This window comes from Equus quagga, chromosome 10 (genome assembly GCF_021613505.1).
Source record: "Equus quagga isolate Etosha38 chromosome 10, UCLA_HA_Equagga_1.0, whole genome shotgun sequence".
Classification (NCBI taxonomy): domain Eukaryota; kingdom Metazoa; phylum Chordata; class Mammalia; order Perissodactyla; family Equidae; genus Equus; species Equus quagga.
In genome coordinates, this window is record NC_060276.1 from 2,816,446 (window position 1) to 2,840,654 (window position 24,209).

Genomic DNA, 24,209 nt, shown 5'->3' on the forward strand with positions numbered 1-24,209 from the left:
TGCAGCGTGGTATTCAGAGCCCCAGCACAGAGCCGCGTGCTCAGCACCAGGCAGTGGTGAATCCAAATCTAGCAAAGGGGGAGGGGAGGAGGGAGAGGAGGGGGAGGGGAGGAGGGAGAGAAGGAGAGAGAGGGAGAGAGGGAGGGAGAGGGAGAGTGAGGGGGAGAGAGAGAAAGAAAAGAGACTGGGGGGAGAGGGAGAGAGAGAGAGGGAGAGGGAGAGAGAGAGGGGGAGGGAGAGGGAGAGGGAGGGAGAGGGAGAGGGAGGGAGAGGGAGGGAGAGGGAGAGGGAGGGAGAGGGAGGGGGAGGGAGGGAGAGAGGGAGAGTGAGAGCGTGAGCGCGCGCAAGCTAGCGAGCAAACCAGAGACAGACGAGAGAAGGATCAGGAGAGAGATCCAGAGAAAGAGAAGAGGAAGCCGAGCTCTGTGGGGGCTCAACCTCCAACTTGTTTCGGTTCATTCATCCTTCTCTGCTCTCCGCTTCGAGGAAGTGACTGTGGCGCTTGGTAAGAAACATAGACGTCCCTCCTTCCCCCTCCCCCAAGCTCAGGTCTCCTTTAGCGATAGCATCTCTCCCCCGTACTGAGAGTCTCCTTGGGTTGGCAGGGGAGGCGAGACATGCTCTGCAGCTGTGATGCTATCCTGGGTTCCCCAGTGGGGCTGATGGAAGCCCAGAGTCAGCATCTGGGCAGGGAGGCACTAGGGTAAAACCTGATTTGGGGAGGGGGTTGCGATGTGGTGTATGCGCGATTTGCTTCATTGTCAGTGAATTGTTTTGTTCCTCTTTGGAAGCAGGTCAGCACTGACCTTGCAAATTGCTTGGGGGGCTCACCAGCTGCTGCAGAAAGCCACCGAGTGGCCCCCAGCCAGAGCAGACAGCACTGTCATGACCCCCCAGACAGCTCTAGGCACGGGGATGGGGTAATGGCTGGAGCTTCCTTCCTCCTTTAACTCTTTCTCTGCAGCTGCTTCTTGTTGCTGGAAATGAGAAAGAAGGAGAATACCATGCAGCTCCTTTCCTCTTCCCCCCATTACCTCCCCCAGATACAAGTGAGTAGAAAGTTGTAAATAACCGCTTCCTTTGAAAGCAGGTTGAGACCTTCCCCCTTCCTTTAAGGGGCTCATTGTGGGGTTGGGCCTGAGTTCCTTCACAAACTTGGGAGGCTTCTCTTGCTTCCCTATGGGAAGGCCCATTACCTGCCCACTCCCCATCCCAGGTAGTTGAGCTGACAGGCTAGACCAGGGATTCAGATACCCCACCCATCTCACTGGTAGGCATGGTATTAGGTGCAGCTGTGTCCTTGGGAGAGAAGAAACACTTGATGGTTTGTCTGGAACTGGCTTCCCAGTTTGCTGCCTCTCTAACTGTGGCTGTGGGTGGCATAGGCAGGAGGACTAGGGGAGGGGTGGCTGTTGGATTTAGAGAGAGCAGGGTGAGGAGCCAGGATTCCTGGTGTGAATGGTATGGTTTATTGGGGGTCTGGAGATTCTGGATGTCTGGAGCTATGCAAGGACGGGCTGAAGCTCTTGTAGTATAGCCCCTTTGAATTGGTAGGGGAAGGGGTCAGGCTGTTTGATGGGGGCCTTTTGAGTTAGCGCCACTGCCATGCCCCTGGTAGTAATTATAACATCAACAATACTAATTGCTAACATTGATGACTGCTTAGTATGTTTTGGATCTTAGGCTGAGGGTTTAATGTGTATTATTCTTACATCAACCCTTTGAAGCAGATACTATTATTATCCCTGGTTTACTAATGAGGAAACTGAGGCACAGAGAGGTTAAATAACTTGTCCAAGGTTACAGAGTAATTAAAGGTCCCAATTGGGAATTAAAACACAGGCAGCCTGGTTCCAGAAGGCATTGTCTTGACCATTAAGCACTACTGCCTCCTTGGGGAGAATTTTGCACCTTTGTTAAGCAAATGTAAGTACTTGGCGAGATTTTTTTGGAAAGTAGTAGCTTGGCCTTCATGTAGAGTAACGGAAACTTAGAGTGGGGCATAGTGGCTGCATCATGGAGCCAAGCCTCACCTGGGTTTCCTGGAGGGGCTGCCCAAAAGGCTTTCCTTTAAAAAGGATGCTGGGAAAGACTTCACTTTTCCACTATCATAGCCTCATCCATCTCACATCCAGCAAAAGACTGCTCCTTTTAGGACCAGATCTTGCTCTTATTTTCTGACAGCTTGGAGTCACCCTGTCCTGAAAATTTTAGAACATTCAAACCTTGGAAGTGGAAGGATCTCTAAGGGTCATTAAGCTTTACTTCACCCAGTTCTTGAATCTGTCCTAAACATTCAATTCGTTGACTAACTTCTATTTGAACTCTCTGCAGTGACAGAGAGCTTATTAGATTGTTCTTTCTATCTTTGAGCAACTCTGATTGTCAGAAAGTAATCCCCATTATAAGCCAAGATCTGTGTCCCTGTGACTTCTATTCATTGGTTCTTTGGGCCTATCTGGAACAAATTTGCTTCTTCTTAATAATAGCTCTTCAGATAGTTGAAGACAGTAATCATACCTCTCCCCTCAAACTTCAGATCTGCCAAGACCACAAGTAAAGGGTCATCATTTGACTGATTTTGCAGACTAGACTTATTAATATGGCCTAGTACACCATTCTCTTGTTTGTCAGCCACAAACTGATAGTACTGAGCTTTCTAAAGCAGCCTTGATAGTATGTGTTCTCTTCCTTGGTAAAGCTTGCTATCTGATAGCAAGTGGACTGATGGGAACCAAGAAGCTCTCTTTTCCTAAAGACCAGAAATTAGTTGGTGCTAGTCCTTCTGAAGCCCCAGAATAGCCCCATATAGCAGCCAGACAATAGACATGTGGTAAGATTTGAGAAGCAGGGATTAAGGGCAATTCTCATAAAGAAGACACTTGAAATAGTATGATTCAAGGTTCACACAGTATATGGAAGGTAGATGAATAAATTGTTATATCAGAAAGTATCTCAGAAATAATGACATCACTGAGGGGTTGGTACAAAGTGAGATTGGGTGGAATAAGAGTGAGCATGCAGTGTGCTAGAATGGGAAACTGACTTGGGTGTTAGAAAACTTGAGTTCTATTCCTAGCTTTGCTAATTTGCCAATTACCTTAGACACATGACTTATTCTCCATGGACCTCATGGATCCAAGTTTTTCCATCTATAAAATGATGAGGTGGACTCTGTCACCAAGGGTCTTTCAGCTCTGCAGTTCTCTAGCTGAAGTAAATTATAACATCTCAGTGTTCTAAGGGGCTTCAGAAATCATCTAGGCCAGTGCTTTTCTAACTTTAATGTGCAAAAGAATTCCCTGGGGATCTTGTTAAAATGCTAATTATGATTTGAGGGTCTGGGGTGGGGCCTGAGATTTTGCATTTTAACAAGCTGCCAGGTAATCCTGAACCTGCTGTTCCAGTGCTTTTCAAACTGTCTTGGTGAAGGACCAGTTTTTTAAAATTTCCAATTCATCACAGACTGTTATTTAGTAAAATACATTAACTGCAAATTACTAGAAAATGAAAGAAAAGACATACAAAATATAAACTCACATTTTTATTATCAGATTCAACAGACGTAAAATTATTTTCTTCAAATTGCTCTAACATTTTGTAAGTGCTTATTCTCAATTTCTGCACTTAGGTCATTGCTGCCTAGCAATAAAAGTTTGCAGACAGGCACTGATCTCTGGACCACACTTTGAGCAGCGCTGGTCTAGGCTACATGCCCATCGTAAGAGGCCCAGATTGGGCCCAGTTATAATTTCTGAATCATCTCTGCCAGATGATCTTTCACCTTCAGGTTAAATCTCTCCTTTGATAGAGAACTTAATATCCTCACAAGGTGGCATTACTCAGGTGTTGTGACTGCCATAAAGATTTTTTTAAAGCTTCTATAAATTCCTTTCTTAGATTATATATGCCAAGCAAGTAGGGGGCTATATCAGTCCAGTTTATTGTATCAACAGCCACTAGCCTAATGTGTGGCACAGAGTAGATGCCTAGTGTATGTTTGTTAAGTGAATGAACAAACCATTTGGTGTTAGTTATGCTTTTTGGGGCCATACATTCATTAAAGAAAGGTTTCCCTCCAGCATTTTAGAGGCCTATTTTATAAATTTCTTGTGGTGAATAGAAGGCCAGTTTACCTGTCCAGGAGAGCTACCTGGCATCCCAATTTTCCTTTGAAGGAATTATAGGAAACCAGACAAAGATTTTGTACACTCTAAGCCCCAAGTCTTTACCCTTAACTCAGTCATTCATCAGTTCAGTCATTCAACAGCTATTTATTCAGTGATGTGGTTAGGCACTGTGCAGATGATATGATACAAAGGTGAGCCAAACGGACACAGTCCTTGCTTACTTGGAGCTTATAGTTTGGTGTGGAAGAGACCATAAATCAGATAATCACACAACTGTGTTGTTTCAGTCAGCAATAAATGCTATGAAGGAAAAGTAAGGGGGGGAGTGGGTTTCTGAAGGTATGTAACAGAGGAAACCTATCTAGCTTGGGGTTTAAGAAAAGCTTCCTTGAAGAAGTGATATTAAGGCTGTATAGAGACATGGAGATGAAGTGGGGCTGCTGGAGGGGGTGGAGCAGTTTTTTTAGATGTAGGTAAGAGCACGTACAATGTCCCTGAAATGGGAGAAGCATAGCGAATTTGAGAAATTGAACAAAAGCTGACGTGGCTGGAGTGGGCCATTGTAAGGATTTTGGTCTTTATTCCAGAAACACAGGGGCTGATTAAAGGCTTTTAAGCCAGGTGACTGATATGGCCTAGACTGAATCCATTCAGTATGATGTTACTAAGTGCATACTATGAACCAAAGGCAGTGTGGGAGATACAGGCTGATTTAGAAATAGCCTCTGCCCTCCAAGATGACACAGTCAAGTAAGAGAGAGAGGAAATAAACAAACAACTAGAATACTAGAGGAATGAGATCCACACCCATAAAAGAGAGGCTAAGGGCTTGCAGCCAAAGTGATCAAAGACAGCTTCCTGGAAGTGGTGTTTGAACTGGGCTTCAAAGCTTAGACAGACTTTGGATATGCAGAGGTTAGGGGATGAGAAAGGTGTTTTAGGCAGAGGCCAAAAAAAGCAGAGGAACAGTGAGGAGCTCAGTTGCGTTGGAGTAAAGTGTGTGGTGAAAGTATGTGAGAAACGTTTGGCAACATAGGTGGAGGGCTTGACTATAAATAATATTGCATGCTAGCCTAGAAAATGAAGACTTTGCTCTATGTGCAGTAGAGGGGCAACTTTCTCATTTTATGGTTGAGCAAACTGATCCTGTGAAGGGGAGTGACTTGATTTGACTGAGGTCACACAGGTACTAGTATTGCTATAGCCCAGCAAGAGGTACTGAGTACAGCTGAAAAAATGTGGAATTGGAGCTCTGGAAAGAAGTCAGCTGGAGAGAGTGATTTGAGAGTCATTGATATAGAGGCAATACTTGAAGTAGAAAAAAGGTATCCAAGGGTCTCTTCTTTGGGGGATGCTTATCTTTAGGATGTGGGAAAACAAAAGACAAGCCTGTGTGAAGGCTACAAGGGAGGAGAGGCCTCATCCATTGGTTGGATAATATTTATTGAATACATACCATTTACGAAGAGAATATAATGGTGAGCAAATAGACATGGTTGTTACCACCTTGGGGCGTATGGTTTAGATGGGGAGATATACATTATTCTACAAACTATTGAAATATATAGTTATACATTGTGATTAGTGTGTAGAGGAAAATGTACTGCTTTAAGAACAAGGTGTGGTCAACATTATTAGACATTTCAGCAGAGTTGAGTACTGATAAACGATACCCAGTTTCTAATAGTCCTCCCCACTCTGATGCTCACAATGCCTGCTAACAGTTAAGATTGGATGACACGTATCCATTTTGCAGATATTTGGCAGATGATAGTGCTGTAAGGAAAGGTAAGATTCCTTCCAACCTCATGCCCATGGGAGCCCAGGCTTACTTGAAAACTGGGTTATATGTCATGTTGCTTAATTGAAACTTTCAATGACCCAGCACTCTTCACAGATCCCCGACTCTCGCCATTCAACAAGTTAGAGAAAGAGGTACTTGTTAAGTAAATATTATGAAGAATTGGATATTAAAAATCTCTCTTAAAATGGGATTTCAGATAGCCTAGTCTAGATTCTAGTTCTAGCTCGGCTGCTGACTTAGCTTCTTGTGACAAATCACTTGTCTTATATGAGCCTCAGTTTGCATAACTGTGAAATAAGGCATGTTGGACTAAACCTAGATGATTTATAAAGACTCTCTCAGCTGTAAGGTTCTGTAGTTCGTGCTCTGTCTATACTACACTCTTATGGTCCTGTGCAAGTAGTTCAGGCTCAGCCACTTATTTAAGCAACAGAAAGGATTTTATATGGAATTCTCAATATTGCTAATTTTGGGAGTATTCACAGGGTTTGGAAGAGATTACAGGAAGGCCTTTCGCTTGTTCCATTCTTGTGATTGCTGAAATCGTGACTGTCCTGAAAGGAAAGAACTGACTGTATTCTAAAATCTGTAGTAAATCTGGATATTGGGTGATATTTTCACTACTTCTACTTTGAAATAAACTAAGGGCACTGAAAAGAAAATGGTGCAGTATTCTGCGAAATAGAGGAAGGTGATTATCTCGTATTCTGAAATGTAGTGGTCCAGGCAGTCTCTTCCTAGGGAGAAGATCTACAGTAAAGAGAAACATTGGTTAGTAATAGAAAAAACATTTTTTATACTTAAAACATGATTTTAAAGTTATTGATGTTTGTACACAGTATGTCTTCTCACCGTACACAGAAGGAAGAATAAACATCTCCAGGGTATATGTTTTTAAGGGTGCTTTTCTCTTTCAAAAATGATTTTTTAAAAGGAGTCAAGTATTACATAGACTTTTTCAAGGGAAGGAGAGGGCATGGGGATGGAATTATGTTAGTGATCATAGCATAAAATAACTTTTTAAAATAGTGCAAGAGGAGCTCAGAAATAGCAGGGTCCTTACCAATCTTGTGATGGCAGTCTTATCACCCAGTACATATGGTCATCTATTTTCAGTGTGTGTAGTTCCAGGAAAGGTTGCTTAACACCACCTGATGACAATTGTGATTGTTAGCAAGTTCTTCATACTGGCCTGATATCTGTCTTCTGAATCCACCCCATTGGTCTTGCTCCTTGGAGCAATAGCAATGGTGAGTAATTTCCATTTCCCTTCCCTGTACTAGCCATTCAAAAGTTTAAAGATAGTTTGTTCTTCTTATTATCTTTTCTCCAGTCCATATACTCCCAATTTTTGAGCTCACATGGCGTATATTTTGAGTATCTTCTATAAGAGATGCTTCAGTTTTCAGTGTCACCCTTAATACATAGTGTCCGAATCTGGACCCAGGACTCTAGGCATGGCTGACCAGCACTGCCATTTGAAAAAATTTGTATATTTATTCATCTACCTTAAGGGTGTAATATCTACCTTTAAACTGTTTTTTTCCTAGTTATAAAATAAAACAGCCTCATAGTAGAAAATTTGGAAAACAGAGAGAAGTTAACACAAATCACTTTTAAATACCTAGTCCAAAGATAACTTGCTCTCCTTCCTTCCAGATGTGTTTCCATGTTTACATAATTGGGATCATATCTTATATGTACTATTTTATATCTGGCTTCTCCAATGCTATTTTATTGTGAGCATTTCCCCATGTCATTCAACAGCCTTCAAACAATTTTTGATGGCTGCATAATTTTCACTTGTACAATTTATACCATAATTATTTAACAGATCCCATATTGGTCATTTAAATTATTTTCACTTGTAAGTTATCATGAATAGCCCTGTAATGTACACCTCTATACATAAATCTTTGCTTCTTTGAACCTCACCTCTTACAGGTCTTTATTCAAATGTCACCTTGGTGAGGTTTTCTCTAAGGACCACACATAAAAATGTAAACACTTTTTCCCCAACACTCACTATTCTCCTTTCTTGCTTTATTTTTTCTCCATGATCTGTATCATCACCTTATAGACTAGATATTTTACTTATTTATTGTCTGGATCCTTAAATTGAAATGTAAGCCCCTTGAGCACAGGGATTTTTCTCTATTTTGTTCACCGTTGTATCTCCCAGTACCTTGAACAATATCTGACACGTTGTAGATTCTTACTTAATATTTGTTGAATGAATGATTTTCTTAAGATGAGTTTTTATAAGAGGTGTTAGTGGGCCTAGGGATATTAAATTTTTAAAGGCTCTTGATATATATGTGAAGTTGTCCTACTGTATAAGACAGCCGATTTCTGCTTCTACAGCTATGCCAGTGCTGACTTTGTAATTCTTTTAACATCTTTGCCAATCTGATAGAGGCAAAATGGTATCTTACTGTTTTCATATATTTCTCTTGTTATGGTGAGCATAAATACTTTCTTGTGTTTCTTGGTCACTTTTATTTCCTTCCTATGACCATATATTCATGACCTGTATATATTTTTCTATCAAGAACTTGCGTGTTTCTTATTCATTTGTATGCATACATTTAGTAGATATTAGACCTTTCTTCTGTGGTATATAGGGGAAATATTTTCCAAGTTTGTGCTTTAAATTGACTTTTATGCACGAATTAACTTTTATGTAATTATATATATCTTTTCATTTGTAATTTTTTCTGAGGACTTCATTTTTAAGAAGTTTTTCCCCGTAAGTGCTTAAATGGATTTTGTTTTAGCTTTTATTTCTTATTTTTAATTGTTTCATCGCCCTGGAATTTATTTTGGTGTGTGGTGTGAGGTAATTTTCCAAATTGTTTTCCCCTTCAACTGTTTCACAGTACCAAATACTGAATAATTCGTAATTCATAATTCTGTGATGCCACATTTAACATATATAAATTGTTATATATAGTAGGTTCTCTTTGGCATTTATCTATTTTCCATTTCTTTTAGTCTGTCTCTTCTTGTCCTAGTTATGAAGTTTAAGTATTATTGTAATTTAAAGTAATTTTTGTTACTTCAGCTCTTCTACTTACTAGCTGTGTAGTCTCTAAGCCTCAATTTGTCTACTGTATAGAGTATATAATGGCAGTAACATTTATTTTATGCTTTTAATTTTGTGAAGGGGATTTTTCCATCATTATTTCCACTAATTTATTATGACTGGTATACAGGGAAATTGCTATTTATAATTTTAACTTCTATTTTCTTCTCAAATTTATTATAAATTTATAGTTTACAAGTTCATTTTCTTGTTTTTTTTAATTTTGAAGAATTTAAAATATTTAGAAAGAAACTCAGAGAAGCATCTAAAACAATGAGCAAATAACCACATACATACTGCTCCAGAATGAAAAAGTATTAGCATTTTGTCATTTGTGCTTCAGATACATTTTAATGAAATAAATAAAACGTTGCAGATAAACTTTACCTTCCCTTATGTTTCCCCCAGCTTCGTTTTTCTCCGTGTCCTTGTAAAACACAGCACCCAGAGCCACTCGCATTTGCTCATTTTTCTGTTTTGTTGCTTTTTACTTACTGATTTATAAGAGTTCTTTATATATTCTGGATACTAATTCTTTGTAAGTTATACATGTGGCATATATCTGATTCTACTATGTCACCTCGGCTTTCTATTTAGTTTATGGGTCCTTTATCATACAGAAGTTTTAAATTTTCATGATGAATTTACAAATCTTGTCCTTCATGAATTGTGACTTTTGTGTCATGTTTAAGAAATATTTTCGGGGCCAGCCCGGTGGTGCAGCAGTTATGTTCGCACGTTCTGCTTCGGTGGCCCGGTGTTCACCAGTTTGGATCCCGGATGCGGACTTGACAAGCCATGCTGTGGTAGGCATCCCACATGTAAAGCAGAGGAAGATGGGCGTGGATGTTAGCTCAGGGCCAGTCTTCCTCAGCAAAAAGAGGAGGATCGACAGCAGTTAGCTCAGGGCTAATCTTCCTCAAAAAAAAAAAATGTTCTCATCCCTTGATCATAAAAAATGTTCTCCAAATTTTCTTTGAAGTATCTTGGAATTTTTCTTTACATTTACTTTTTAAAACCATATGGATTTTATTTTGGCAAGTGATGTAAAATATGGGTCGATATTTTTCTATGTCAAATACCATTTGTTTTAATATCATTTATACACGACTGATTTAGAATGCAAACTGCATCGTTTTACCTAGTTTCTATAATGCTTGAGTCTATTTCTAGACTGTCTATATGCTCCATTAATTCATTTGTCTACACTTGTGTTGTTTTAATTATGAATCTTGAGATCTGTAAGGTCAAGTTATTGTTCACTCTCTGCTGTTACCCACACCGCTTTTCTTGTTCTTTCTGAATTGTCGATTATTTTTGGCCCTTAGCTTAATTTTAAAATAAGATTTCCAAATTTGAAAAAAAATCATTTGGTTTTTCTTGGAATTTTAGTGAATCTGTAGAATCATTTGTGGAAGAATTGACATCTTTTTGATAGAGATTTCCCATTTATGAATATGTTGTATCTTTGCATTTATTCAAGTCTACTTTTATAATCTTTGAGAAAGGTTTGTAATTTTATTAATAATACTCTTACATATAAGACATATTCCTGGGCATCTTTTATTTTCCCAGTCAGGTTTAGTAAGGTATAATTTACATAAAATAAAATTTACCCTTTGAAAGTATACATTTTGAAGAGGTGTGGCAAACATATGTGATCATATAAGTACAACTACCACAATGACAAAGATGTAAAAATTTTCCCTCACCTCAAGAACTTCACTTGTCCCCCTTTGCAGTCAATTCTCTTCCCCTACTTAGAACCCTGGGCAACGATTGATCTGTTTTCTGTCTTTATCATTTTGCTTGTTCTATAATATCACATAAATGGAATCATATAGTGTGTAGCCTCTTGTGTCTAACTTTTTTCACTTAGCACATATTTTTAAGATTCATCCATGTTGTTGCATGTTTCAGTAGTTAGTTTTTTCTTTCTTTTTTTTTTTTTGAGGAAGATTAGCCCTGAGCTAACATCTGCTGCCAATCCTCCTCTTTTTGCTGAGGAAGACTGGCCCTGAGCTAACATCCATGCCCCATCTTCCTCTGCTTTATGTGTGGGATGCCTGCCACACATGGCTTGATAAGTGGTGTGTGGGTCTGCGCCTGGGATCCGAACCGGAAAACCCAGGGCCGCTGAAGCAGAGCGCACGCACTTAACTGCTGCACCACCAGGCTGGCCGCAGTAGTTAATGGATTACTGCTGAGAAGTGTATCTATTTACTAGTTGTTGGACATTTGAGTTATTTTCACTTTTTGGTTATTACAAGTAATACTGTTATAAATGTTCTTGTACAGGTTTTTGTTTGCACGTATATTTGCATTTATAATTAGGTAAATATCTATGAGGGGAATTTCTGGGTTATATGGGAAATGAATGTCTGACTTTATAAAAAACGGCCAACTGTTCTCCAGAGTGGCTATACTGTTTTGTATTCCCAGTAGCAGTGTATGAGAGTCCTAGTTGCTCAACATCTCCACCAGCACTTGGTATTTTGTCTTTTTTTTTAATTAATAAACTTTATCTTTAGAGCATCTTAGATTTACAAAAAAGTTGGATGGAAAGTATAGAGAGTTACTGTATCCCCACCTATCCCCAGTTTCCCCTATTATTAACACCTTTGTTAATGTGGTACATTTTTAATAATTGATGAACAGATGTTGATATATAGTTATTATTAACTAAAGTCCATAGTTTACATTTGTGTTCATTCTTTGTGTTCTACAGTTACATGAGTTTTGACCAATGTATTTCATATATTCACCATTATAGTGTCATGTAGAATATTTCACTGCTCTAAACATCCCCTGTGCTCCACCTACGCATCCGTCTCTCTCCCCTGAACCCCTGGCAACCACTGATCTTATAACTGTCTCTTAGTTTTGCCTTTTCCCCAATGTCATATAGTTGGAATAATACAGCATGTGGCCTTTTCAGACTGGGTTTTTTACTTAGCAATGTGTATTTAAGAATCTTGCATGCATTTTCATGACTTGATCTCTCATTTCTTTTGATTGACAAATAATATTCTATTGTCTGGATGAGCCACAGTCTCTTTTTCCCATTTACCATAGAAAGACATTGTAGTTGCTTCCAAGTTTTGGCAATTATGAATAAAGCTGCTATAAACATCATGTGTAGGTTTTCGTGTGGATATAAATTTTCAACTCATTTAGGTAAATACTAAGGGGCACAATTGCTGGATAATATGGTAAGACTATGTTTAGCTTTGTAAAAATCTGCCAGACTGTCTTCCAAAGTGGTTATACCATTTTGCATTTCCAGTAGCAATGATTGAGTGTTCCTGTTGCTCCACATTTTCACCAGCACTTGGTGTTGTCAGTGTTTGGGATTTGGCTGTTGTAATAGATGTGTAGTGGCAACTCATTGTTGTTTTTCTTTGCATTTCCTGAATGACATATGAGTTGAGCATCTTTTCATGTGCTTCTTTGTCATTCATATATCTTCTTTGCTGAGGTGTCCAGATATTTTGCCCATTTTTAACTGAGTGGTTTGTTTTCTTACTTTTGAGTTTTAAGAGTTCTTTGAATGTTTTGGATATGAATCCTTTCTCATATGTGTTTTGCAAATATTTTCTCTCAGTCTATGTCTTGTATTTTCATTCTCTTAACAGCGTCTTTTGCAGATCAAACATTTTTAATTTTAATGAAGTTCAACTTATCACTTTTTTGGTTCATGGATCATGCTTTTGGTATTGTATCTAAAAAGTCATCACCAAAACCGAGGTCACGTAGATTTTCTCCTATGTTATCTTCTAGAAATTTTATAGTTTTGCATTTTACATTTATGTCTGTGATCCATTTTGAATTAATTTTTGTGAAAGTTGTAAGGTCTGGGTCTAGATTCATTTTTGTACGTGTGGATGTCCAGTTGTTCCAGCACCATTTGTTGAAAAGAGCATCCTTTTTCCATTGTATTACCTTTGCTCCTTTATCAAAGATCAGTTGAATATATTTGTGTGGATCTATTTCTGGGGTCTCTATCCTATTCCATTGATCTATTTGTCTATTCTTTCACCAATGCCACACTGCCTTGTTTATTGTAGCTTTATAATAATTCTTGCATTTGGGTTATGTCAGTCCTTCAGCCATGTTACTCTTCTTCAGTATTGTTTGACTATTCTGGGTCTTTTGCCTTTCCATATAAACTTTAGAATCAGTTTGTTGATATCCACAAAATAATTTGCTGGGATTTTGATTGGCATTGTGTTGAATGTATAGATCAAGTTGGCAAGAACTGAACTTAACAATATTGCATCTTCCTATCCTTTAACATGTAATACCTCTCCATTTATTTAGATATTTTTTTATTTTCTTCGTCAGTGTTTTGTAGTTTTCCTCATATGGGTATTATATGTATTTTTTTTAGATTTATGTGTAAGTACTTCATCTTTTGGTACTAATGTAAATAGTGCTGTGTTTTTTATTTCAAATTTCAACTGTTCATTGCTGGTGTATAGGAAAGTGATTGACCGTTGTATGTTAACTTTGTATCTTGCATTGTCAGTCTTTATTTTAGCTATACTGTTGAATGTGTAGTGGTAGCTCATTGTGGTTTAATTTGCATATCCCTATGACTAATGATGCTGAACATGTTTCATGTGCTTATTGGCCATCTGTATATCTTCTTTGTAGAAATGTCCATTTAGATTGTTTGCTTGTTTTAATATTGGGATATTTGTGTTCCTCTTACTGAGTTTTAAGATTTTATATATATATATAATTTATGTTTATATGATATATATATTATATTCCTTTAGAAGATATGCATTTTGAAAATATTTTTCTCCCATTCTGTGACTGGTCTTTATTTTCTTTGTGGGTTTTCTATTATGACTTTTACCTTTTGTTTTCTGAGAAGTCTTTGCCTTAACTAAGTTCAAAAAGATCCTCTCATTTGTTTTCTTCTAGAATTTTATAGTTTTACTTCTTTGATTTATATCTTTAAAGCATGTCTAGATGACTTTTGTCTTTGGGGCAAGGTAAATTTCCAGGCATATATATATTTTTTTCATATGGATGTCCAATTTTTCCTTCACTATTCATTGACAAGACTATCCTTTGCTCATTGAATTATCTTGGCACCTTGGTCCACAGTCAATTGACCATATATGTGTGGGTCTACTTCTGGACTCTGTTCTGTCTCTTTGATCCATGTGTGTAACCTTGCAACATTATCACACTGTATCAATTACTGTAGTTCAGTGTAGTTCAACTGGGACAATTCCACCCCCACCCCAGGGGACCTTTGGCAATGTCTGGAGATATTTTTGATTGTCACAACTGAAGGGGGTTGCTACTGGCATCTAGTAAGTAGAAGCCAGGCAGCCTCCCACAACAAAGGGTTATCTAGCCCAAAATGCTAATAGTGCTGGGGTTGAGAAACTGTGCTATAGCATTATAGTAAATCTTGAAATAAGGTATTGTGAATCCTCCAACTTTGTTCTTCATTAAAAAAAGTATATTTCGGCTATCCTAGATCCTTTGCATTTCCGTTCTGTTAGATTTTCTAATTGATATATGTAAGTTGGTCTTATATCTAGCATCTTGGAAGATTCGTATTCATTCTTATAATTTGCTATTGATTCTTTTGAATTTTCTGTTTTTTCATATCTCCTGCAAATATCAATAATTTTGTCTTTCTTTTAAAATTCTTATATTGATGTATATTTCTTTTCTTATTGTTTTGGCTAGGACATACAATATAATATAGCTTAGTGATAGGGATGAAACAGTCCTATTTTTGTTCCTGGCTTGAGTGAGATTGTTTCTAAAGTGTCTCTATTAAGTATAGCATTTGGTGTAGGTTTTTGGTAGATATTCTTCATCAAATGAAGGAAGTTCCCTTTTATTTCTATTATGCTAAGATTTTATCATGAATGGGAGGAAAATTTCACTGCATGCTTTTTTCTTCATTTATTGAGATGTTCATATACTTCTTTTGATATAATATGTTAATATATTTTTTAAATTACTGTAGGTAATTCAGCCTATTTTGTCCCTTTCTTCTTTTACAGAATTGTGAATTTAATTGATAGATTATTTGATATTGAACTGTTCTTTCATTTCTGGGAGAAATCTACTTGATTATGGGTTATATGTAGTGGTGTTTATTTATGTTTTCCCTTAAAAATTTATCTATGCTCATAAATTGATCTTATTGTTTCTGTTGAATTTTGAAATCAATCTTATATTAAGTGCGCAAAATGGGTTATATAGCTTTTCATCTGTTTCTAATTTCTGGAACAGTTTGCAGAAGGTAAGGTTAACTTTAATGATAGTTTAATAAAACTAACTTTTGATTCCAATGTGATCCCATTCCACCTTTACTACAGGATGTGTGGAGGGGAATTTTATATTTAACCTCCTGGTTCAATTTCTGTTCTAGTTTGCTATTTCTTCTGTTATTTTCATAGGAAATTATCCATTTATTCTATTTTTGAATGTAATGACCTAATGCTATTCATAATATTCTGTTATGATTTTAAATAATTTGTTTTGATCTTTATCAAAATTATATGAGGACTTAGTTTATAGTCAAGCATTTCTCTAAGATTTGTTAAAAAGAACAACAGTAGCTCCCTGCCCTCTTCCCAGAAGCAACAATTTTTAACCCTTTCAGATGATTCTTTTGGATTTATGTCCTATCCCTAAATAATATGCTGATATTGATCCTTCTTAATTTTAAATGTTTAGGCACTTAGTGTTAATTTCCCACCCTGGAAGATAAAGATTTAGGTACTTTTAAAACCCCTACTTGTACAACATATACAAGTTTCTTCCTCCACCCCCATACTCTTTGTTTAATTGCAGCATAATATTGATTTAATTTTTTTGTTTATGTTATTATGACTGTGTTAATGCCATTCATAGCTGAGCCAGATAATATATTGTATTATTTTTCTATTGCTCTGTAACAAATTGCCACAAACTTAGTGGCTTAAAACAACACAAATTTATCTTCTTATAGTTCTGGAGGTTTTCCAGGGCTAAAATGAAGGTGTTGGCAAGGCTGTGTTCCTTTCCGGAAACTCTGGGGGAATATTTATTTCTTTGCCTTTTCGTATTTATTTCTTTGCCTTTTCGAGCTTCTAGAGGCCACCCATATTCCTTGGCTCGTGGCTCCCATCCTCCATCTTCAAGGTCAGCAATGTCAGGTCAAGTCTTTTTTATATCGCATCACTCTGACAGTAATTCTTCTGCCTCCCATTTCCACTTTTAGGGACCTTTGTGGTAATATTGGGCCCACCCAGATAACCCTGAATAATCTCCCTATTTTAAGGTTAGCTGATTAGTAACCTCAATTCCACCTGCTACCTTAATCGCACTTTGCCCTGTAACATAACATAGTCACAGGTTCTGGGGATTAGGATGTTGATGTCTTTGGAAGGCAATTATTCTGACTACCATATATATTATTATTAATTTTGCTTTAATGCACATATTTTTGTTTTGTTTTCCTTGGAATAATTACCTTTCCAAAATGTGCTTATTTTTCATGTACTTAACACTAATCCAAGCTCAAACTATCAGTTGTCTACATCTTTTCTCAGTACGTTCAGACATATAAGATATTTTATTCATTTTATCTTCTTGAAATTGCTCCTTGACTCTTTTCTGCCGTGCTAAAATCTGGACTGGTTTCTCACTCTGCTTTGTTCACGGCTGTTGTCCTGGAATCTCCATCACCATCCTTTTATTCCCCTCCCCTTTCTCTTCAGTTGGATTCCCTGTTTCTTCATTTGTTCTTCATTTTTGTTAGAGCACATTCTCACATTTGTGGGGCTTTTTGGAGAAAGTGTGCATAGGTGGGGGTAAATATTTTTGAGAAACTGCTGTTCAAAAATTTATTTATTCTACACTTACAGTTCATTGTTGGTTTAGGTATAGAATTCTAGATTGGAAATTATTTCCCCTCAGAAGTTTGAAAGCATTAATCCAGTCCCCTCTAGTTTCCAGAATTGCTAAGATGTCTGAAGCCATTTTGATTCCTAAACATCTGTACTCAACTTTGTCTCTCTTTCTCTTGAAACATCTAGGATATTCTTTTCACCCCTAGTTGTTCTGACAATGTTGTGTCTTCTTATGGATCTATTTCCACGCATTGTGCTGAGTACTCAATTGGCTTTTCCATTCTGAGAATTTTTTTTTAATTATTTCATTGATAATGTACTTCTTGCCATTTTCTCCCTCTCCCTCTACCCCTCCCACTCTCAGCTCCCTAGCTCTCTGCCTCCTCTTCCCTTCTACTATTTAAATGTTAGCCTTCTAAGGTTGATTTTGTAATTTCCTTACATTTTTTGTCTATCATCTCCTGTCTAAATGTTCTGTATTTCGGGAGGTATGTTCAACTTTATCTGCCAACACTTCTGTTGAGTTTTTTATTTCCTCTATTGTGATTTTAATTTATAATAGCTTCTTAAAAGTTATTCTTTGAATTATCTTTTCTTATAGAAACTTGTTCTTTTTTCCTAGATGGAGTATCTTGTCTGATCTCTTCAGTGTTATTAATGATATAACTTTTTGTGCTGTTCTTCTCATTGAAGAGTGTTTTGTCTCCAAATTTCTTTTTTAAAAATTTGCTTTTGTTGTTTATCTTTAATGTTGGAGGCTTTCCTCATGGGTCTTTTGTTCTTTGCTTCTTTGTTCCTATTTGAGAGCAGAAAATTAAAAACTGATTGGAAATGCTGAGTGAGGAGGTATATTATCTGCTGAGGTTGTTTTCTTGAGAACTATGATGTCAATATTTTTAGGTACTTTCTCTTGCCTGAGAAGGTTCAACAGAAATGGATATTCTAAGTGTCTTCCTTGGAGGATACAGATCTAATTTCTTGTATTCTGAGGACAAATAGGGTTGGAAGTGTTTTGTGAAATGTTGTTTCTTTGTCACATCTCCCTTTCTCTTTGTCCTTTTGGTTTGTGAATTAAAATAAATCCTTTCACTGTCACTTTAGTGGGGTTTCAGAATGAAGCAGAAGTGAATGCTTATATTCAATTGACTAACTGGGAGGGACTCTTTAGATTTTTTAAAAATCTTGAAGTTTATAATTTTCTATATTTCCTTATAGTTATTTCTTGTAATTATTTTCTCTTTTCAGAGTCTGTAGGTGGTAAACTCTTAGTTTAGTGTATATGCAAGTGACTTTCTTTTGCCACCACTATTATATAATGGTTTAAATTAGTATAAAATTTCAGAGGTATATATATATATATTTCTTGGTCATTAGTACTCTTCTATACTCACTATTTTCTGCCTCTGGAACCACTATTAGGATTAGGCTTTGGTTGGAGCTTCTAATTATATTCCCCAGGTCTCTTAACTTCCCTCTCATTTTGTCAATTTCTTTATCTCCCAGTGTTTCATTCTGGGTCGATTCCTCAGAAACATCTTAAAATTCACTCATTAGTTTCTTGGCCATATCCAGTCTAGGGTTTATGCTGTCTTTTAAGATTTTATTTCAGAGTCTATAGTCTTGATTTATAGGATTTCTCTTTTTTAATATCTACCTTTTCTGATTCACGTCTTTTTTCTTTTATAACCTCTTGTTCTTGCTTTTCATAAGCTTATTTCTTTAGTTCTTTGAGGATGCTAAACATTTATTTTAAAGTCCGTTTGCAAATTACCGTATTTCTCTGGGACTGGAACCTCACCTTTGTTGAATTTGTTTACTACCTTTTCCAAGATTTTTTTCATAGGCTTGGACTTTTAACTTGGTGCAAGCTTAACTTAAATGGGAAAATTCATAGTTATACTATTTGCTATGCTCATCCCTTTTAGGTCCGGCTGGATTATGTTTTATTTGATCAGCTTCCCAGTTCAGAATCAGTTCTTATTTTGGCAGGTTGGGGCTTTTGTTCCATGAGGATACCAAAGGTCCAGGTTTTGAGCCAGTGGGTGGCATGATACAAGTCTCTGTTGCATAGCTATCTCTACTACTTCCTACCACTCTGTTAGCACCTCAGTTGCCAGTCTCAGCTTTGTGTGTTCCTCATAGCTTTTTTTTTCTTTTTTGCTGAGGAAGATTTTCCCAAGCTAACATCTGTTGCCAATCTTCCTCTTTTCACCGGGGGAAGATTCGCCCTGAGCTAACACCTGTGCCTAGCTTCCTCTATTTTGTATATGGGTCACCACTACAGCGTGGCCACTGACAAATGGAGTAGGTCAGTACCTGGGAAGTGAACCCAGGCCGCTGAACTGGAGTGTGCCAAACTTAACCACTAGGCTATGGGGCTGGCCCCACATTGTAGCATTTTTAAGTCATTAATCACAGGCGGGAAGTCCCTGCCTCACCTCTTGGGTTCCTGCAATGACCTAATTTTGCTACTCTGCCATACAGTTGATATTATTGGTTTATGGTGCCCCATAGGAGTTGAACTTCTGGCTGCCTCTGCTTGTTTCCTAGTAGGTGAGTGGCTTTAGGTCTTTCTATTGCTAAATTTCTTTTTTTGTTTCAGCCCCATTGGCCTCTTTCTCTCTCTTTTTCTTTTTTTTTAAACAATTGTGGTTGTGTTTTAATTTTTTAAAGTATGTTTTATGGTTTAGGTATCATTACTATATGTTTGGAGCTGAGGAAGGGGAGTTTTCCTATGTGAACCTGTAGTGCTAGTTTGACATAATAATACACTGGGATTTCTAGATGGATAATAATTTCTTTTCAGATAATGACTACTTATCATTCGAGGCCTTAGTTATAAGGAGTTCCCCTTGGTTAGTTTTCTATGCTCAATCTGTAATCATAGATTTTAACATTCATATATCTGAGTATTACTCTAGCTTGTGAAGTAATTGGAGGTATGGGTCTACTCAGGCTGGGTCAGGCAGAAGGGGTTTTTGACTATAAAGGCAGGAACGTTGGACTTGCCTAGAACTATGCCAGCAGACTGATAGCAGAGGAATTTTTGTAGGTCAGGTAGGTAGGTATGGTTACCTCTCAGCAGGAGTGTTGTGTCACAACAGATAAGAGGAAGAGAGAATAAGAGTGTGGAAAAAGTCATGGTTGCCAGGTTGATGTTGGAACTTGAAATAGAAATGGAGGAAATGAATGTGGAAGCAATCTTTGGGTTGAAGACAATGGTTTTGATTGGTTCCAGAGGAGTGAATGAAAGAATGGAGGTTTTGCCATGGTCTTAAGTCATCTCTAAAGTGGGAAGGCATGGTGCCAATGCATTAGGGATAGTGAGAGGAGACTTGTGTGGTACTAACAGTGAGGGACCAAGTAGTAGGAGTTGAGGCTGGAGAGGTAGGATTTTGCTAATTCTTAAAGGACCCTATAGGCTGAATTCAAGTGTTTTCCCAGCAACAGTAGGGAGGCTTTGAATAGTTTTATGCAAGGGAGTAAAGTAGTCTGATTTGCATTTTAGTACCCCCTCTGGTTGCTGCGTGAAGAATGGATTAATGCAATATAAGGGTAGTCAGAGTGAATGTGAGGAGGCCAATAGTGCCACTTTGGTAGAGTGGTATCTGGAAAGAGAGAGAAAGAAGATGGCTTGGAGAGATATATTGGATGTAGATTGATAGGAATAATGAATGGAATATTTAGCAAACACTAGGAAGTCTGATGTGGCTAAATTTGTACTTCTGATTGTGTTTCTTTCACTAAATTTATTTCCTACCAGTTTTTCTGACGTGTCTCACTTGCCCATATATGCTCTCTTCTTCTCTCTTTTTAATTCCATCCTTTCTTCTTTAACTTTCAGCCTTCTGCTTTTTCTCCCTGACGCAAGGACTTGGCTGTGTTTTTGTGTCTGGATCCCTTAATCGACCTCTCCATTTTCTTTTTTCTTCTTCCACATTGGTAGCCCATTAAGAACATTCTTCATTTTCAGTGGTCTGTATTGTTTTCCCCAATTCCTTGTTTGCTTCCAATCCATCTTTCTCAGTTTTCAGCTGAGATTAGTTTGTGATAGCTTCAAGTTTCACTTCACGAACCCCTTTCTTGAGTGTTTGAGCAACTCTCTTGCTTTTTGGGAGTGTAAGCTTGCTAAACGTTTGCAAAAAGTATCTCATTGTTACAAGTGGCATTCCAGCTGCATTAATACCCAGGTTCAAAAGAAGTAAATAATCCTAGAACTCATTCTCATCTTTACTGGAGGAGTGATTTCCTCCTGCCTTCTGAGTGCCTGGTTAGAATTCTATAAATGTTGCAGTCTCCAGAAGCATTTGGGGATCCTGGGCAGTATCTGTGCTGCAACCGTGTTCCTAGTTATATACTGAGTGGGGCTGGAAGCTGAAATTGGCATATCTGAATGTAACCTTCCTCTATTTTTGTATCTGGTCTGCAGATTCTCCATGTTTAGATAAAGGTAGGTTACCTTAACAATATACATTGCACATTTCTGTTTATAGCTCCTATACCCTGAGGACAAACTACAAATCTGCAGTTCCTCTTTAGTGTACAGCTTCATCTGTCTGCATGAAGCCCCAGGGACTACTATTGAGAGTAGCTCTTTGGATGAGAGGCAGGATACCGCAGCATAGCGCCAGGGCTCTGAATCACCTTGTCTGCAGGGTGCATGTTTTGGAATCTGGGTGCTGAGTTGGAAGGGACTATGAGTCAGTGCGTTCTTAGCATAGGACTGGTTGTAAATCAGGCCAGCAGCCTGAGGGAATTGTGCAAATGATGCAGGGTGTCTCTCCTTCCTTGGTGATTTAGTTCTTGAATTACTGTCTCTAATTGGTGGGTCCGTGAGTCTCTGTCAATAGTGGTTTTGTTGCTTTGCCAAGTACCTCCCAGGGGCAAGTAAAAGAATAATTTGAGCTATAACCTGTATCCTCATATTAAGATGTTTAGGGTTGTACAAGTAATGTACAAGTAATACGTATGGACGAGTGATAGCTCTCCAGATGTTTTGGTGTCGTATAGCCCCAGGCAGGATTTGGCTGTGAATATTGTGGCCAGAATGGACAAGTTCAATGTTCGCTTACTGGAGTTCCTGTGTCATTGATCTTTGCAGAACTTCTCAGATATCTTCTCAGATATCAAGTTTCACTTCATGAACCCCTTTCTTGAGTGTTTGGTTTTTTTTGGTGAGAGACAAAATAGATATTCATTTTCATCTCAGTATCTATTTATTGAGTATGTGAAATGTATTAGTTCACTGTGATAGGTGTTGAGGATTGTCGACAAAAATAATCCATAACCAATCTATAAATGAAAATTTGGGTGAGTTTATTCTGAGCTAAAATCTGAGGACCATGGCCTGGGGCCTTTCTTCCAAAGGAAGAAAGGGCACCGAAGAAGTGGGGTGCACAGAGTGGTTATATGCCCCCAGAGAGGATGTTTCACATAGGATTGAAATGTCCCTTTTACAATATTCGTGAGACTGCTCTGTCGGCACAGCAATTGATGGACACAGCAGGTAGGTCTGCTGTCTCGGTGAACACAGCAGGGTGGCAGGTCTGCAGTGTCGAGCTGGGTGGCCAAAGGTGAGAGCAGCAATCAGTTCCTAGCCTAAGGGAAGATGCTTATCCCTAAGGAAATGCCAACGTGGGGGGAAGTTGCACCTTTATCTTAAGGCCATTTGTTCTTGCCATAGTAAATGTTTTAAAGCAGATATACAATGCGTGCTCAACGGCCACAGTCAGGCCCTTTGGGGAAAACAAAGTCAGGCCGAATTAGGTTTACACCAAATGTCTTCCTCATATCCTCCAATATATCCTATTGCTTGCCATTTTTATTTGTCAGGATATAATGATGAATCAGATAGACCTGGTCCCTGCTTTCTTGGAGTTCATAATCTAAAAGGGAAGGCATACTTTGAACAAGTAATTTGCAGGTATGCTGAACTCTAATGGAGTAAAGAGTGTTATAACGCAATTAAAATGCAGACCTAGCTTAGTGGGCGGATATGACACGCAAAGTTTCTTTAATGAACTGATGCTCAAGCTTAAAACATAATCTGTAGCTGTTAGCCATTCCAGTAGTGATGGGGATGGAAGGTGGGAGATGGAAAAGAAAATATTTCAGGGAGAGTGAATAGGTTGTGTGAAGGTCCTGATTATGGGAAAATTCATGTTTCATTTTAGGAGGTGAGAGAAGGTCAGTATGGCTGGACTGTAGAGAGAGGAATGAGAATATAGAGATACAGTATTATGCAGATCATATCATGTGGTGTCCCGTGGGCTATACTAAGTTTTGAACTTATTCCAAGGTCATAGAAGAGTTACTGAGGGGCTTTAAAAACAGGCAATGACATGATCAAAATTGCATTTTTCAAAGCTAATTCTGGGAACAGAGAATGGGTTGGCTTTAGTGGAAGTCAGAAGTAGATACGGAGGGAGAATCAGGTGATAGATATGGAGGGACTTGAGAGCTCGTGATGGTGACTCAGGCTATGGTGGTACCAGAGGGGATGGAGAAGAGTGAGTGGAATAGAGATATTTAGATCAGAGAGGATTGATCAAAAGGCAGGATAATATGCCTGCCCCATAGGGTTGTCATAAGGCTTAAATAATTTAATACACATGCTTAGAACAGTGCCTGACACAGACCATGTTTCTTCAATTTTAAGAAGCACATTTTCTCCCATATTTTAATATTTTTGAAATCAAGGTGAGTCTTACCTATCCATGACATGCTATTATTTATTTGGCAGCACTTCTACTTAGTGCTTAGTGCTTAGTATTTACTTAGTAAAATAATGTGTCTTAAAATCGACGGCATCTTAGATTGGATGAAGTATGATAGTGTTTGCTGGTAACATTATTATTTTATTGTTATTATTTTTATTCTGGCAAAATACAGTGGGAGATAAACTCAGGCACATATAAATAACTGATACAAAACCACCTACAATAAGGGATATAACAGAGTGACAGAGAAAGTACAATGGAGGTATACCTACCTGTTGGGGAAAAAGTGATTTTCATTAGGGAAGTGCTTCTTTTTTTTTATTTTTTTAATTTTTAATTTTTTTTAAAGATTTTATTTTTTCCTTTTTCTCCCCAAAGCCCCCCAGTACATAGTTGTATATTCTTCGTTGTGGGTCCTTCTAGTTGTGGCATGTGGTACACTGCCTCAGTGTGGTTTGATGAGCAGTGCCATGTCCGTGCCCAGGATTCGAACCAACGAAACACTGGGTCACCTGCAGCAGAGCATGCAAACTTAACCACTCGGCCATGGAGCCAGCCCCAGAAGTGCTTTTTAGAAGTGAGATAGAATCCCCTCCA

The 24,209-nt window shown here is 38.1% G+C and overlaps 1 protein-coding gene across 1 annotated transcript in view; it reads left to right on the forward strand.

Moving 5' to 3' along the window:
• The first annotated feature begins 410 nt into the window (after nucleotides 1-410).
• Nucleotides 411-24,209, forward strand: part of GABRA3 (gamma-aminobutyric acid type A receptor subunit alpha3) — a 321,718-nt gene continuing 297,919 nt past the window's right edge. Inside the window, exon 1 of the mRNA XM_046673707.1 lies at nucleotides 411-505. The gene's annotated coding sequence lies outside the window, so the exon portion shown is untranslated. The remainder of the gene's footprint in view (nucleotides 506-24,209) is intronic.